This window comes from Petromyzon marinus, unplaced genomic scaffold, assembly GCF_048934315.1.
Source record: "Petromyzon marinus isolate PM22_M1 ecotype Great Lakes invasive population unplaced genomic scaffold, UKy_Petmar_22M1.pri1.0 PM_Scaffold_18, whole genome shotgun sequence".
In the NCBI taxonomy this organism is placed as follows: domain Eukaryota; kingdom Metazoa; phylum Chordata; class Hyperoartia; order Petromyzontiformes; family Petromyzontidae; genus Petromyzon; species Petromyzon marinus.
Genome location: NW_027423146.1, coordinates 1,537,264 through 1,553,396, shown reverse-complemented (window position 1 = coordinate 1,553,396; position 16,133 = coordinate 1,537,264).

Sequence of the window (16,133 nt, the reverse complement as noted above, 5' to 3'; positions counted from 1 at the left end):
TACCAGGTAAGCCCCACAGAGCTATATAAAATATTTTTCCAAAGTAACCTGGCCACAAATGAGAGCTTCACTAAGTGGCCTATCACATAGTAATGTATAGCAGCCAAATCCGATAAATGAATGTTTATAAATGTGGAGTCGAAATCCACGTGACCATAGAGCACATGCAAACCCCAAATATACAAGCATCAGGGTTGGGATGGAACCTACGAACTCCAAAATACCAGGCGACGTAGCTAACATCTCGCCACAGTGGCGTACAATTCTCGAACTCACCCACTCAACTACTAAAGCCACCCACCAACCCACTCATAAACCCGCTCACCCTGCCATGCACTCAATTTCTAATCAACCCACTCACGCACACACCCACTCACTCACTCAACCACTCATCCACGCACCCACCTACACATGCACTCACTAACTCACTCACCCACCCACCCAACCTACCCACCCACTCACCTCACCCACCCACTCACTCAGTGACCAACTCACGCTCCAACCCACCCACTCACACTGTGACCCACTCAATCTCCCAACAACTCACCCAGCCCCTCACCTACTTACTTAACCACCCATTCACTCACCGACCGACGCACTCACCGCCCACTCACCCAACTGTAAACTAAAATTTAACTATTTTAATTTTAACAGGAAAGGCCCACGGAGCTATATAGATTTTTTTTCATAAGCGACGCGGCCACAAATGACTGCTCAAGTAAGTTATTGAGTGCGTGTGTAGGTGGGTGCATGGATGAGTGGTTGAGTGAGTGGGTGTGTGCGTGAGTGCGTTGATTAGAAATTGAGTGCATGGTAGGGTGAGCGGGTTTGTGAGTGGGTTGGTGGGTGGCTTTAGTAGTTGAGTGGGTGAGTTCGAGAACAGCCAAAACCTCGAAATGCATGTTTCTAAATATGGAGAGAAAACCCGGAGGACTCGGGAGAAAAATCCATGCAACCACAAGGAGAACATGCACACTCCAAATATACAGGCGTCATAATCGAGATCGAACCCACAAGCTCCTGTACAAAAGGCGAGGTAGTTAATATCTCACCACCATGGCGCTCCACTTTCTTGACTCAGTCACCCACTCACCCACCCATTCAGCCACCTACCCACTCAAACACCCACCCACTCAAAAACCCGCACCTTGCCACCAACTCAACCACTTACCGACGCATCCACTTGCACACCCACCCATCCACCCACTCAATCTCTAACTCGCACACTCACCAGTCCACCCGCTCACCCAGCTACTTACCTACTCACCCACTCACCCTGCCACCCACTCACCCTGCCGCCCACTCAACCTCTAACCGACCTACCGACCCAACCAGCCACCCACCCCCTAAAGTAAACTACTTTTTATTTCACCAGGTAAGACCCATTGAGCTATATAGACCCTTTTCAGAATCGGCCTGGCTACAAATGATAGATAAACGAAGTGGCTTATCACATACATTTATTGCAGCCAAATCCTCAAAAGGCATGTTGATTCTAAATGCAGCGGAAAGGACCCGGAGCAGGAAGCGCTGCCAGGTCTCTGGAAGCATGGAGTAGGTAAGAGAAGCCTATGTTCTGAAGAACCGTTCATGTTCTGAACTGTTATTAATAAAGATTGAGAAGATTGGATCAGTTGCACTTTTTTTTGGAATACTTGATGCGGCCCAGCCTCACCCAGACTCTACCTCCAGCGGCCCCCAGGTAAGTTGAGTTTGAGACTCCTGCTCTGAACGCATGTTTCTAAATATGGAGGGAAAAACTGGAAGACCTGGAGAACAATCCACGCGACCACGGGAGAGAGAGAGACATGCAAACTCCAAATATACAGGCGTCAGGGTCCGGATCGAACCCACGACCTCTTGCATACCAGGTGAAGGAGTTAACATCCCACCACCCTTATGTACCAGGTTACACAGTCACGGACTCAAATGAAGACACAGTCCCTTCATTTAACAGTCTGTTCGATAAAGAAGTGCTGTTAGCGAGCACCTATTAAGGCTAGCATGCCACACGAGGAGGTGGGTGGTCAGTTTTACCCAGGATAGCCCTACTGGCTCTTTTCAGGAGGGTTCTACCACATTTCCCAGCAATGATTACTAGGCACAGTATATTCCAACTGGGTAATTTGCGGGCAATTGTATTTAATTCGGTTAATCTGGTCCATGACGCTGGGATCTTCAACGTCCACTGAAGCAGACGGCACATGGTGTCTTTGCGGTGAACACGCCTGTAGCATTAAACAGGGCGGCCGCTGGATTCAAACCGCGAACATCTACGACAAGCGGCACACGTACAACTGCTACAGACACACGCCGAGTGTGTAATCATTCAATCTGTGAGTGATTACACGCAACATTGTTGTGTGATTAAACACAACGTCGTTGTGTGTGTAATCACACACACAAATATTGATGAGACGCAACGACGTTGTGTTGAGTGTAATCACAAACAACAACGTTGTGTTGAGTGTAATCACTCAAAACGACATTGTGTTGAGTGTAATTACACACAACGACGTTGTGTTGAGTGTAATCACACACAACGACGTTGTGTGTAATCACACACAACGACGTTGTGTTTAGTGTAATCACTAACAACGACGTTGTGTTTAGTGTAATCACTAACAACTACGTTGTGTTTAGTGTAATCACTAACAACGACGTTGTGTTGAGTGTAATCACTAACAACGACGTTGTGTTGAGTGTAATCACTTACAACAACAACGTTGTGTTGAGTGTAATCACAGGCAACAATGTTGATGACACACAGCGTCCAACAGAGGGCGTCGTAGTCGTGCCATGGGGAGGTGGCGAGTGATGAACGCCACTGCGGCGCCGCAAAGAGATCAGAGCCGTGATATTTATTTGTACACTGGAGGAGGAATCCGATGAGCTACGAAGTTCTTTATCACAAACGTCCAGCGTCTTGGCCGTCACGATAGAACGAGGCCGATAAACGTGGAGGTATAAATGAGGGTGATGCTAAGTCGGTGTGCCGTGCCCTAAGTGAGGTTGCCATGGGCGTGTGTGTTGGCCGTGTCAGGAGCGGGTGAGGAGGACGAGGCAAGGGGTGAGGAGGACGAGGTGAAGGGTAAGAAAAACGAGGTCAGGAGGTGAGGGGTGAGGAGGACGAGATGAGGTGTGAAGAGGACGAGGAGAGGGGTGAGGAGAACGAGGAGTGAAGAGAACGAGGGGTGAGGAGGACGAGGGTGAGGAGGACGAGGGGTGAGGAGCACGAGGGGTGAGGAGGACGAGGGGTGAGGAGGACGAGGCGAGGGGTGAGGAGGAGGCGAGGGGTGAGAACGAGGGATGAGGAGGACGAGGCGATGGATGAGGAGGACGTGAGGAGAGCGAGGGGTTAGAGAAGGACGAGGTGAGGGTGAGGAGGATGAGCTAAGGGGTAAAGATGACGAGGCAAGGGGTAAAGATGACGAGGCAAGGGGTAAAGATGACGAGGCAAGGGGTGAGGACGAGGCGAGGACGAGGCGAGGACGAGGTGAGGAGGACGAAGTGAGGGCGAGGTGAGGGGTGAGGAATACGAGCTGAGGGATGAGAAGGACGAGGTGAGGGGTGAGGAGGACGAGGCGACCCGAGCTCGATTCCCGCTTACAGCCACCATCACCACTGCGTCCTGGATCTCGAGAGGTCGGTTCAGCCTTAAATTAGTATCTGGTACGTTGTGTACACATCACAACTCGGGAGAAAAAGGCAGCTGAGGGTGGTCCCGGCCACCCACACAGAACATGTGTGAAACCCAGAGATTATGCGTGAAACACGTGCAGATCATTAGAAAAACAGGCAAATATCTTGTGTGATATCAAATATGGATCATGCGTAAAACACATACCGATCATACGCAAGAAACACACACTCAGGCAATGTATGAAAACACACTCATATGCTGCTGTAGGATACGTTGGTTCAGCAGATGTACAGGGTGATGGATTACAATGTAAAGTTTTTTTTTAAAATGGCGATGAAGAATATTGTCCATTCATTTGCAGTCCAGCCGTACACTCATTCATTCACGTGCTATCTTTTCGTCTATGCATCGGTCAATCCGCAAGTCAATTATGCAAGAGGACTCAGTCCCCCCTTGCCCCACCCCCCTCTGCAAGTAGTAGCAGCTCCCTGCACCACCCAGCTAACCCCACACTGCATGCCGCGTTCTGCGCGATGCCTCAAGTTCAAGGTCGTGTGGGTAACACATTACCGTGGTGATTATTTGAAATGTAACTTTTTATTTTACCAGGTAAGTGAGCCATATAGCTCTTTTTAAGAAGCGATCTGGTCACAAATGTTAGTTTTAACGGAGTGGCTCATCTTGTGGAAATTTATAGCAGTAAAATACTCTAAACCAGGGGTCTCAAACTTGCGGCCCGCAGGCCAATTGTGGCCCGCGGAACGATATTTTGTGGCCCACTATTTGACATCAATTTTTTTTTAATTATTATATTTTTTTACCATAGCTCAGGCTCGTGACAGCTTCCGGTGTTTGTTGACAAGTTAGCCAACGCGAATTAGCAACGTTAGTCACTTGGTTGAAACGTGATTCCGGAGTGACACCAAGTGGAAGGAAAATATATCCTGTCACTCAGTGCAAGGTACAGAGGACTTAGGAAGTGGGCGGACTCAACAAGTGTAATCAGTGACCTAATAAAGACAACAGAGTGTTGCGATAGGAAAGGGAAAATAATTACATGGATAGCAAATAGCATGAGATGGGTGGCAAGAACAAAAGCCAAATGGTGGTTAGAACCTGAATATTATAAAGAAGTTATAGATTATTATTACAAGAGAAACAAAGAAAAGGAAAAAGGACAGATATGTGCAATCGCAAAAGAAAATAATTTACCAAGAACAATTTAATGAAAAAGAGCAAGAAATTAAAAGATATAAAACATGAGACAATGCACTTGATGTTAAGAATTAAGACAGGTGGAGTAACATGGACACCAGAGTTAGCTCAATGGCATCCAGAGAGATTCATTAGAGCAGAAGGATATGTAGGATGTGAACAAAAAGAAGAAAATCTAGATCACTTTATTTATGAATGTGAAAGGTATAAACACCTGAGAGAGAACACGATTGATGAATTTAATAATGATAAAAAAAACGAAGTGCTCAAAAAAAGCATGAACAATGATAAAGTTTTCAAATACCTCTCAGAATATATAGAAAGGGCATACTAAATAAGATCCCAAATACTCAGGTATTGGGATAAAAACATGTAAATATATATCACCCCCACCTTCCCTGAGCTTTCCAGGATGTTCAAGCAGACCATGGGCCTTTTTGGGAGCACATATCTGTGTGAAAAGCTCTTTTGCACCATGAACTTTAATAAGTCAAAGTACAGGTCCAAACTTACTGATGAGCATTTCAAGCCATACTGAGGGTCTCAATTGCTTCCTCCCTCAAGCCAAATGTGGCTCAGCTGTGTAAGAAGAGGAAGCGCTGCCAGGTCTCTGGAAGCTTGGAGTAGGTAAGAGAAGCCTATGTTCTGAAGAACCGTTCATGTTCAGAACTGTTATTAATAAAGATTGAGAAGATTGGATCAGTTGCACTTTTTTTTGGAATACTTGATGCGGCCCAGCCTCACCCAGACTCTACCTCCAGCGGCCCCCAGGTAAGTTGAGTTTGAGACTCCTGCTCTGAACGCATGTTTCTAAATATGGAGGGAAAAACTGGAAGACCTGGAGAACAATCCACGCGACCACGGGAGAGAGAGAGACATGCAAACTCCAAATATACAGGCGTCAGGGTCCAGATCGACCACACGACCTCTTGCATACCTGGTGAAGGAGTTAACATCCCACCACCACGGCACCCTTATGTACCAGGTTACACAGTCACGGACTCAAATGAAGACACAGTCCCTTCATTTAACAGTCTGTTCGATAAATAAGTGCTGTTAGCGAGCACCTATTAAGGCTAGCATGCCACACGAGGGGGTGGGTGGTCAGTTTTAGCCAGGATAGCCCTACTGGCTCTTTTCAGGAGGGTTCTACCACATTTCCCAGCAATGATTACTAGGCACAGTATATTCCAACTGGGTAATTTGCGGGCAATTGTATTTAATTCGGTAAATCTGGTCCATGACGCTGGGATCTTCAACGTCCACTGAAGCAGACGGCACATGGTGTCTTTGCGGTGAACACGCCTGTAGCATTAAACAGGGCGGCCGCTGGATTCAAACCGCGAACATCTACGACAAGCGGCACACGTACAACTGCTACAGACACACGCCGAGTGTGTAATCACTCAATATGTGAGTGATTACACGCAACATTGTTGTGTGCTTAAACACAACGTTGTTGTGTGTGTAATCACACACAAAAATATTGATGAAACGCAACGACGTTGTGTTTAGTGTAATCACACACAACGACGTTGTGTTTAGTGTAATCACACACAACGACGTTGTGTTGAGTGTAATCACTAACAACGACGTTGTGTTGAGTGTAATCACAGGCAACAATGTTGATGACACACAGCGTCCAACAGAGGGCGTCGTAGTCGTGCCATGGGGAGGCGGCGAGTGATGAACGCCACTGCGGCGCCGCAAAGAGATCAGAGCCGTGATATTTATTTATTTGTACACTGGAGGAGGAATCCGATGAGCTACGAAGTTCTTTATCACAAACGTCCAGCGTCTTGGCCGTCACGATAGAACGAGGCCGATAAACGTGGAGGTATAAATGAGGGTGATGCTAAGTCGGTGTGCCGTGCCCTAAGTGAGGTTGCCATGGGCGTGTGTGTTCGCCGTGTCAGGAGCGGGTGAGGAGGACGAGGCAAGGGGTGAGGAGGACGAGGTGAAGGGTAAGAAGAACGAGGTCAGGAGGTGAGGGGTGAGGAGGACGAGATGAGGGGTGAGGAGGACGAGATGAGGTGTGAGGAGGACGAGGGGTGAGGAGGACGAGGGGTGAGGAGGACGAGGGGTGCCGAAGACGAGGGGTGAGGAGGACGAGGATTGAGGAAGACGAGGGGTGAGGAGTACGAGGGGTGAGGAGAACGAGGGGTGAGGAGAACGAGGGGTGAGGAGGACGAGGGGTGAGGAGGACGAGGGGTGAGGAGGACGAGGGGTGAGGAGGACGAGGGGTGAGGAGGACGAGGGGTGAGAAGTAAGAAGAACGAGGTGTGGGGGTGAGGAGGACGAGGGGTGAGGAGGACGAGGTGAGGGCTAAGGAGAGCGAGGCGTGAGGAGAGCGAGGGGTGAGGAGAGCGAGGGGTGAGGACAGCGAGGGGTGAGGAGGACGAGGAGTGAGGCGGGCGAGGCGTGAGGATGACGAGGCGCGGGGTGCGGTGGACGAGGTGAGGGGTGAGGAAGACGAGCTGAGGGGTGAGGAGGATGAGCGGTGAGGAGGACAATGGGTGAGGACGAGGGGTGAGGAGGGTGAGGTGAGGTGAGGGGTGAGTAGGATGAGTCGAGTGGTGAGGAGGACAAGATGAGGGGTAAGAAGAACGAGGTGAGGGGTGAGGAGAACGAGGTGAGCGGTGAGGACGACGACGGGTGAGGACGAGCTGAGGTGAGAGGTGAGGACGAGTCGAGGGGTGAGGAGGACGAGGTGAAAGGTGAGGTGGACGAGGGGTGAGGAGGACGATGGGTGAGAAAGATGAGGTGAGGGGTGAGGACGAGTCGAGGGGTGAGGAGGATGAGGTGAAAGGTGAGGAGGACGAGGGGTGAGGAGGACGAGGGGTGAGGAGGACGAGGGGTGAGGAGGACGAGGGGTGAGGAGGACGAGGGGTGAGGAGAGTGAGAGGTGAGGAGTAAGAAGAATGAGCCGTGGGGGTGAGGACGAGGTGAGGGGTGAGAACGAGGTGAGGGTTGAGGACAAGTGAGGTGGACGAGGTGAGGGGTGAGAAAGGGGTGAGGGGTCAAGAAGACGAGGTGAGGGGTCAAGCGGACGACATGAGGGGTAAGGAGGACGAGGTGAGGGGTGAGGAGGATGAGGAGCAGGGTGCGGTTGACGAGCGAGGGGTGAGGAGGACGAGAAGTGAGGAGGACGGGGGGTGAGAAGTAAGAAGAACGAGGTGTGGGGGTGAGGAGGACGAGGGGTGAGGAGGACGAGGCGAGGGGTGAGGAGAGCGAGGGGTGAGGAGGACGAGGGGTGAGGAGAGCGAGGGGTGAGGAGAGCGAGGGGTGAGGAGGAAGAGGTGAGGGGTAAGAAGAACGCGGTGTGGGTGAGAAGGACGAGGTGAGGGGTGAGGTGGGCGAGGCGTGAGGATGACGAGGCGCGGGGTGTGGTGGACAAGGTGAGGTGAGGGGTGAGAATGACGAGCTGAGGGGTGAGGAGAACGAGGGGTGAGGAGAACGAGCGGTGAGAAGGACAATGGGTGAGGAGGACAATGGGTGAGGACAATGGGTGAGGAGGGTGAGGTGAGGTGAGGGGTGAGTAGGACGAGTCGAGTGGTGAGGAGGACAAGATGAGGGGAACGAGGTGTGGGGTGAGGAGGACGAGGCAAATGGTGAGGACAGCGAGGGGAGGGGAGGACGAGGAGTGAGGACGAGCTAAGGGTGAGGAGGACGAGGCGAGGACGAGGTGAGCGGTGAGGACGACGACGGGTGAGGAGGACGAGCTGAGGTGAGGACGAGTCGAGGGGTGAGGAGGACGACGTAAAAGGTGAGGCGGAAGAGGGGTGAGGAGGACGATGGGTGAGGAAGATGAGGCGAAAGGTGAGGAGGACGAGGGGTGAGGAGGATGAGGGGTCAGGAGTAAGAAGAACGGGCTGTGGGGGTGAGGAGGACGAGGTGAGGGGTGAGAACGAGGTGAGGGTTGAGGATAAGTGAGGTGGACGAGGTGAGGAGTGAGAACGAGGTGAGGGGTCAAGAGGACGAGGTGAGGGGTCAAGCGGACGACGTGAGGGGTAAGGAGGACGAGGTGAGGGGTGAGGAGGATGAGGAGCAGGGTGCGGTGGACGAGCGAGGGGTGAGGAGAATGAGAAGTGAGGAGGACGGGGGTGAGAAGTAAGAAGAACGAGGTGTGGGGGTGAGGAGGACGAGGGGTGAGGAGGACGAGGGGTGAGGAGGACGAGGCGAGGGCTGAGGAGAGCGAGGCGTGAGGAGAGCGAGGGGTGAGGAGAGCGAGGGGTGAGGAGGACGAGGGGTGAGGAGGACGAGGGGTGAGGACGAGGGGTGAGGAGGTGAGGAGCAGGGTGCGGTGGACGAGCGAGGGGTGAGGACGGGGGGTGAGAAGAAAAACGAGGTGCGGGGGTGAGGACGAGGGTTGAGGAGAGCGAGGGGTGAAGAGAGCGAGGGGTGAGGACAGCGAGGGGTGCGGAGGAAGAGGTGAGGGGTAAGAAGAACGCGGTGTGGATGAGAAGGACGAGGTGAGGGGTGAGGCGGGCGAGGCGTGAGGATGCCGAGGCGCGGGGTGCGGTGGACGAGGTGAGGGGTGAGGAAGACGAGCTGAGGGGTGAGGAGAACGAGGGGTGAGGAGAACGAGCGGTGAGGAGGACAATGGGTGAGGAGGACAATGGGTGAGGAGGACGAGGGGTGAGGAGGGTGAGGTGAGGGGTGAGTAGGACGAGTCGAGTGGTGAGGAGGACAAGATGCGGGGTAAGAAGAACGAGGTGTGGGGTGAGGAGGACGAGGCAAATGGTGAGGACAGCGAGGGGAGGGGAGGACGAGGAGGACGAGCTAAGGGTGAGGAGGACGAGGCGAGGGAGAGGTGAGGGGTGAGGAGGACGAGGTGAGCGGTGAGGACGACGACGGGTGAGGAGGATGAGCTGAGGTGAGAGGTGAGGACGAGTCGAGGGGTGAGGAGGACGAGGTGAAAGGTGAGGCGGACGAGGGGTGAGGAGGACGATGGGTTAGGAAGATGAGGCGTGAGGGGTGAGGAGGACGAGGGGTGAGGGGTGAGTAGGACGAGAAGTGAGGAGGACGAGGGGTGAGGAGGACGAGGGGTGAGGAGGACGAGGGGTGAGGAGGACGAGGGATAAGGAGGTGAGGAGCAGGTTCCGGTGGACGAGCGAGGGGTGAGGACGGGGGGTGAGAAGAAAAACGAGGTGAGGACGAGGGTTGAGGAGAGCGAGGGGTGAAGAAAGCGAGGGGTGAGGAGAGCGAGGGGTGAGGAAGACGAGGGGTGAGGAGAGCGAGGGGTGAGGAAGACGAGGGGTGAGGAGAGCGAGGGGTGAGGAGGACGAGGGGTGAGGAGGACGAGGGGTGAGGAGGATGAGTCGAGGGGTGAGGAGGAAGAGGTGAGGGGTAAGAAGAACGCGGTGTGGGTGAGAAGGACGAGGTGAGGGGTGAGGTGGGCGAGGCGTGAGGATGACGAGGCGCGGGGTGGGGTGGACGAGGTGAGGTGAGGGGTGAGGAAGACGAGCTGAGGGGTGAGGAGAACGAGGGGAGAGGAGAACGAGCGGTGAGGAGGACAATGTGTGAGGAGGACAATGTGTGAGGAGGACAATTGGTGAGGAGGACGAGGGGTGAGGAGGACGAGGGGTGAGGAGGACGAGGGGTGAGGAGGGTGAGGTGAGGGGTGAGTAGGACGAGTCGAGTGGTGAGGAGGACAAGATGAGGGGTAAGAAGAACGAGGTGTGGGGTGAGGAGGACGAGGCAAATGGTGAGGACAGCGAGGGGAGGAGAGGACGAGGAGTGAGGACGAGCTAAGGGTGAGGAGGACGAGGCGAGGGAGAGGTGAGGGGTGAGAAGGACGAGGTGAGCGGTGAGGACGACGACGGGTGAGGAGGACGAGCTGAGGTGAGAGGACGAGTCGAGGGGTGAGGAGGACGAGGTAAAAGGTGAGGCAGACGAGGGGTGAGGAGGACGATGGGTGAGAAAGATGAGGCGAGGGGTGAGGAGGACGAGGGGTGAGGAGGACGAGGGGTGAGGAGGATGAGGGGTGAGAAGGACGAGTCGAGGGGTGAGGAGGACGAGCTGAGGGGTGAGGAGGACGAGGGGTGAGGAGGACGAGCTGAGGGGTAAAGCGGATGAGGTGAGGGGTGAGGAAGACGAGGTGATGGGTGAGGATGAGGTGAGGGGTGTGGATGAGGTGAAAGGTCAAGCGGACGACGTGAGGGGTGAGGACGAGGTGAGGAAGACGAGCTGAGGGGTGAGGAGGACGAGGTGAGGAGGACGAGGGGTGAAGAGGACGAGCTGAGGAGGACGAGGTGAGGGTGAGGAGGATGAGCTGAGGGGTAAAGATGACGAGGCAAGGGGTGAGGAGGACGAGGCGAGGACGAGGTGAGGGGTGAGGAGGACGAAGTGAGGGGTGAGTACGAGGCGAGGGGTGAGGAGAACGAGGGGTGAGGAGGACGAGGCGAGGGGTGAGGAGGAGGCGAGGGGTGAGAACGAGGGTTGAGGAGGACGAGGCGATGGGTGAGGAGGACGAGGCGATGGGTGAGGAGGACGAGGTGATGGGTGAGGACGAGGTGAGGAGAGCGAGGGGTTAGAGAAGGACGAGGTGAGGGTGAGGAGGATGAGCTAAGGGGTAAAGATGACGAGGCGAGGACGAGGTGAGGGGTGAGGAGGACGAAGTGAGGGCGAGGTGAGGGGTGAGGAATACGAGCTGAGGGATGAGAAGGACGAGGTGAGGGGTGAGGAGGACGAGGGGTGAGGAGGACGAGGCGATGGGTGAGGAGGACGAGGTGATGGGTGAGGACGAGGTGAGGAGAGCGAGGGGTTAAAGAAGTACGAGGTGAGGGTCAGGAGGATGAGCTAAGGGGTAAAGATGACGAGGCAAGGGGTGAGGAACGAGGCGAGGACGAGGTGAGGGGTGAGGAGGACGAAGTGAGGGCGAGGTGAGGGGTGAGGAATACGAGCTGAGGGATGGAGAAGGACGAGGTGAGGGGTGAGGAGGACGAGGCGACCCGAGCTCGATTCCCGCTTACAGCCACCATCACCACTGCGTCCTGGATCTCGAGAGGTCGGTTCAGCCTTAAATTAGTATCTGGTACGATGTGTACACATCGCAACTGGGAAGAAAAAGGCAGCTGAGGGTGGTCCCGGCCACCCACACAGAACATGTGTGAAACCCAGAGATTATTGCGTGAAACACGTGCAGATCATTAGAAAAACAGGCAAATATCTTGTGTGATATCAAATATGGATCATGCGTAAAACACATACCGATCATACGCAAGAAACACACACTCAGGCAATGTATGAAAACACACTCATATGCTGCTGTAGGATACGTTGGTTCAGCAGATGTACAGGGTGATGGATTACAATGTTAAGTTTTTTTTAAATGGCGATGAAGAATATTGTCCATTCATTTGCAGTCCAGCCGTACACTCATTCATTCACGTGCTATCTTTTCGTCTATGCATCGGTCAATCCGCAAGTCAATTATGCAAGAGGACTCAGTCCCCCCCTGCCCCGCCCCCCTCTGCAAGTAGTAGCAGCTCCCTGCACCACCCAGCTAACCCCACACTGCATGCCGCGTTCTGCGCGATGCCTCAAGTTCAAGGTCGTGTGGGTGACACATTACCGTGGTGATTATTTGAAATGTAACTTTTCATTTTACCAGGTAAGTGAGCCATATAGCTCTTTTTAAGAAGCGATCTGGTCACAAATGTTAGTTTTAACGGAGTGGCTCATCTTGTGGAAATTTATAGCAGTAAAATACTCTAAACCAGGGGTCTCAAACTCGCGGCCCGCAGGCCAATTGTGGCCCGCGGAACAATATTTTGTGGCCCACTATTTGGCATCAATTTTTTATTTATTATATATTTTTTACCATAGCTCAGGCTCGTGACAGCTTCCGGTGTTTGTTGACAAGTTAGCCAACGCGAATTAGCAACGTTAGTCACTTGGTTGAAACGTGATTCCGGAGTGACACCAAGTGGAAGGAAAATATATCCTGTCACCCTGTGCAAGGTACAGAGGACTTAGGAAGTGGGCGGACTCAACAAGTGTAATCAGTGACCTAATAAAGACAACAGAGTGTTGCAATAGGAAAGGGAAAAAAGCCAAATGTTGGTTAGAACCTGAATATTATAAATAAGTTATAGATTATTATTACAAGAGAAACAAAGAAAAGGAAAAAGGACAGATATGTGCAATCGCAAAAGAAAATAATTTACCAAGAACAATTTAAGAATTAAGACAGGTGGAGTAACATGGACACCAGAGTTAGCTCAATGGCATCCAGAGAGATTCGGTAGAGCAGAAGGATATGTAGGATGTGAACAAAAAGAAGAAAATCTAGATCACTTTATTTATGAATGTGAAAGGTATAAACACCTGAGAGAGAACACGATTGATGAATTTAATAATGATGAGAAAAAGGAAGTGCTCACAAAAAGCATGAACAATGATAAAGTTTTCAAATACCTCTCAGAATATATAGAAAGGGCATACTAAATAAGATCCCAAATACTCAGGTATAGGGATAAAAACATGTAAATATATCACCCCCACCTTCCCTGAGCTTTCCAGGATGTTCAAGCGGACCATGTGCCTTTTTGGGAGCACATATCTGTGTGAAAAGCTCTTTTGCACCATGAACTTTAATAAGTCAAAGTACAGGTCCAAACTTACTGATGAGCATTTCAAGCCATACTGAGGGTCTCAATTGCTTCCTCCCTCAAGCCAAATGTGGCTCAGCTGTGTAAGAAGAGGAAGCGCTGCCAGGTCTCTGGAAGCATGGAGTAGGTAAGAGAAGCCTATGTTCTGAAGAACCGTTCATGTTCTGAACTGTTATTAATAAAGATTGAGAAGATTGGATCAGTTGCACTTTTTTTTGGAATACTTGATGAGGCCCAGCCTCACCCAGACTCTACCTCCAGCGGCCCCCAGGCAAGTTGAGTTTGATACTCCTGCTCTAAACGCATGTTTCTAAATATGGAGGGAAAAACTGGAAGACCTGGAGAACAATCCACGCGACCACGGGAGAGAGAGACATGCAAACTCCAAATATACAGGCGTCAGGGTCCGGATCGAACCCACGACCTCTTGCATACCAGGTGAAGGAGTTAACATCCCACCACCGCGGCACCCTTATGTACCAGGTTAAACAGTCACGGACTCAAATGAAGACACAGTCCCTTCATTTAACAGTCTGTTCCATAAATAAGTGCTGTTAGCGAGCACCTATTAAGGCTAGCATGCCACACAAGGGGGTGGGTGGTCAGTTTTACCCAGGATAGCCCTACTGGCTCTTTTCAGGAGGGTTCTACCACATTTCCCAGCAATGATTACTAGGCACAGTATATTCCAACTGGGTAATTTGCGGGCAATTGTATTTAACTCGGTTAATCTGGTCCATGACGCTGGGATCTTCAACGTCTACTGAAGCAGACGGCACATGGTGTCTTTGTGGTGAACACGCCTGTAGCATTAAACAGGGCGGCCGCTGGATTCAAACCGCGAACATCTACGACAAGCGGCACACGTACAACTGCTACAGACACACGCCGAGTGTGTAATCACTCAATATGTGAGTGATTACACGCAACATTGTTGTGTGATTAAACACAACGTTGTTGTGTGTGTCATCACACACAAAAATATTGATGAGACGCAACGACGTTGTGTTGAGTGTAATCACAAACAACAACGTTGTGTTGAGTGTAATCACTCAAAACGACGTTGTGTTGAGTGTAGTCACTCACAACGACGTTGTGTTTAGTGTAATCACACACAACGACGTTGTGTTTTGTGTAATCACTAACAACGACGTTGTGTTTAGTGTAATCACTAACAACGACGTTGTGTTTAGTGTAATCACTAACAACGACGTTGTGTTGAGTGTAATCACAACAACAACGATGTGTTGAGTGTAATCACAGGCAACAATGTTGATGACACACAGCGTCCAACAGAGGGCGTCGTAGTCGTGCCATGGGGAGGCGGCGAGTGATGAACGCCACTGCGGCGCCGCAAAGAGATCAGAGCCGTGATATTTATTTATTTGTACACTGGAGGAGGAATCCGATGAGCTACGAAGTTCTTTATCACAAACGTCCAGCGTCTTGGCCGTCACGATAGAACGAGGCCGATAAACGTGGAGGTATAAATGAGGGTGATGCTAAGTCGGTGTGACGTGCCCTAAGTGAGGTTGCCATGGGCGTGTGTGTTGGCCGTGTCAGGAGCGGGTGAGGAGGACGAGGCAAGGGGAGAGGAGGAGGACGACGAGGTGAAGGGTAAGAAGAACGAGGTCAGGAGGTGAGGGGTGAGGAGGACGAGATGAGGGGTGAGGAGGACGAGATGAGGTGTGAGGAGGACGAGGGGTGAGGAGGACGAGGGGTGCCGAAGACGAGGGGTGAGGAGGACGAGGGGTGAGGGGGACGAGGGGTGAGGAGGACGAGGGGTGAGGAGAACGAGGGGTGAGGAGGACGAGGGGTGAGGAGGACGAGGGGTGAGGAGGACGAGGGGTGAGGAGGACGAGAGTGAGGAGGACGAGGGGTGAGGAGAGTGAGGGGTGAGGAGTAAGAATAACGAGCTGTGGGGGTGAGGACGAGGTGAGGGGTGAGAACGAGGTGAGGGTTGAGGACAAGTGAGGTGGACGAGGTGAGGGGGTGAGAATGAGGTGAGGGGTCAAGAGGGCGAGGTGAGGGGTCAAGCGGACGACGTGAGGGGTAAGGAGGACGAGGTGAGGGGTGACGAGGATGAGGAGCGGGGTGCGGTGGACGAGCGAGGGGTGAGGAGGACGAGGGGCGAGGAGGACGGGGGGTGAGAAGTAAGAAGAACGAGGTGTGGGGGTGAGGAGGACGAGGGGTGAGGAGGACGAGGTGAGGGCTGAGGAGAGCGAGGCGTGAGGAGAGCGAGGGGTGAGGAGAGCGAGGGGTGAGGACAGCGAGGGGTGAGGAGGACGAGGGGTGAGGAGGACGAGGGTTGAGGAGAGCGAGAGGTGAGGAGGATGAGGGGTGAGGAGGACGAGGGGTGAGGAGAGCGAGGGGTGAGGAGAGCGAGGGGTGAGGAGGACGAGGGGTGAGGAGGACGAGGGGTGAGGAGGACGATGGGTGAGGAGGACGAGTCGAGGGGTGAGGAGGAAGAGGTGAGGGGTATGAAGAACGCGGTGTGGGTGAGAAGGACGAGGTGAGGGGTGAGGCGGGCGAGGCGTGAGGATGACGAGGCGCGGGGTGCGGTGGACGAGGTGAGGGGTGAGGAAGACGAGCTGAGGGGTAAGGAGAACGAGCGGTGAGGAGGACAAGGGGTGAGGAGGGTGAGGTGAGGTGAGGGGTGA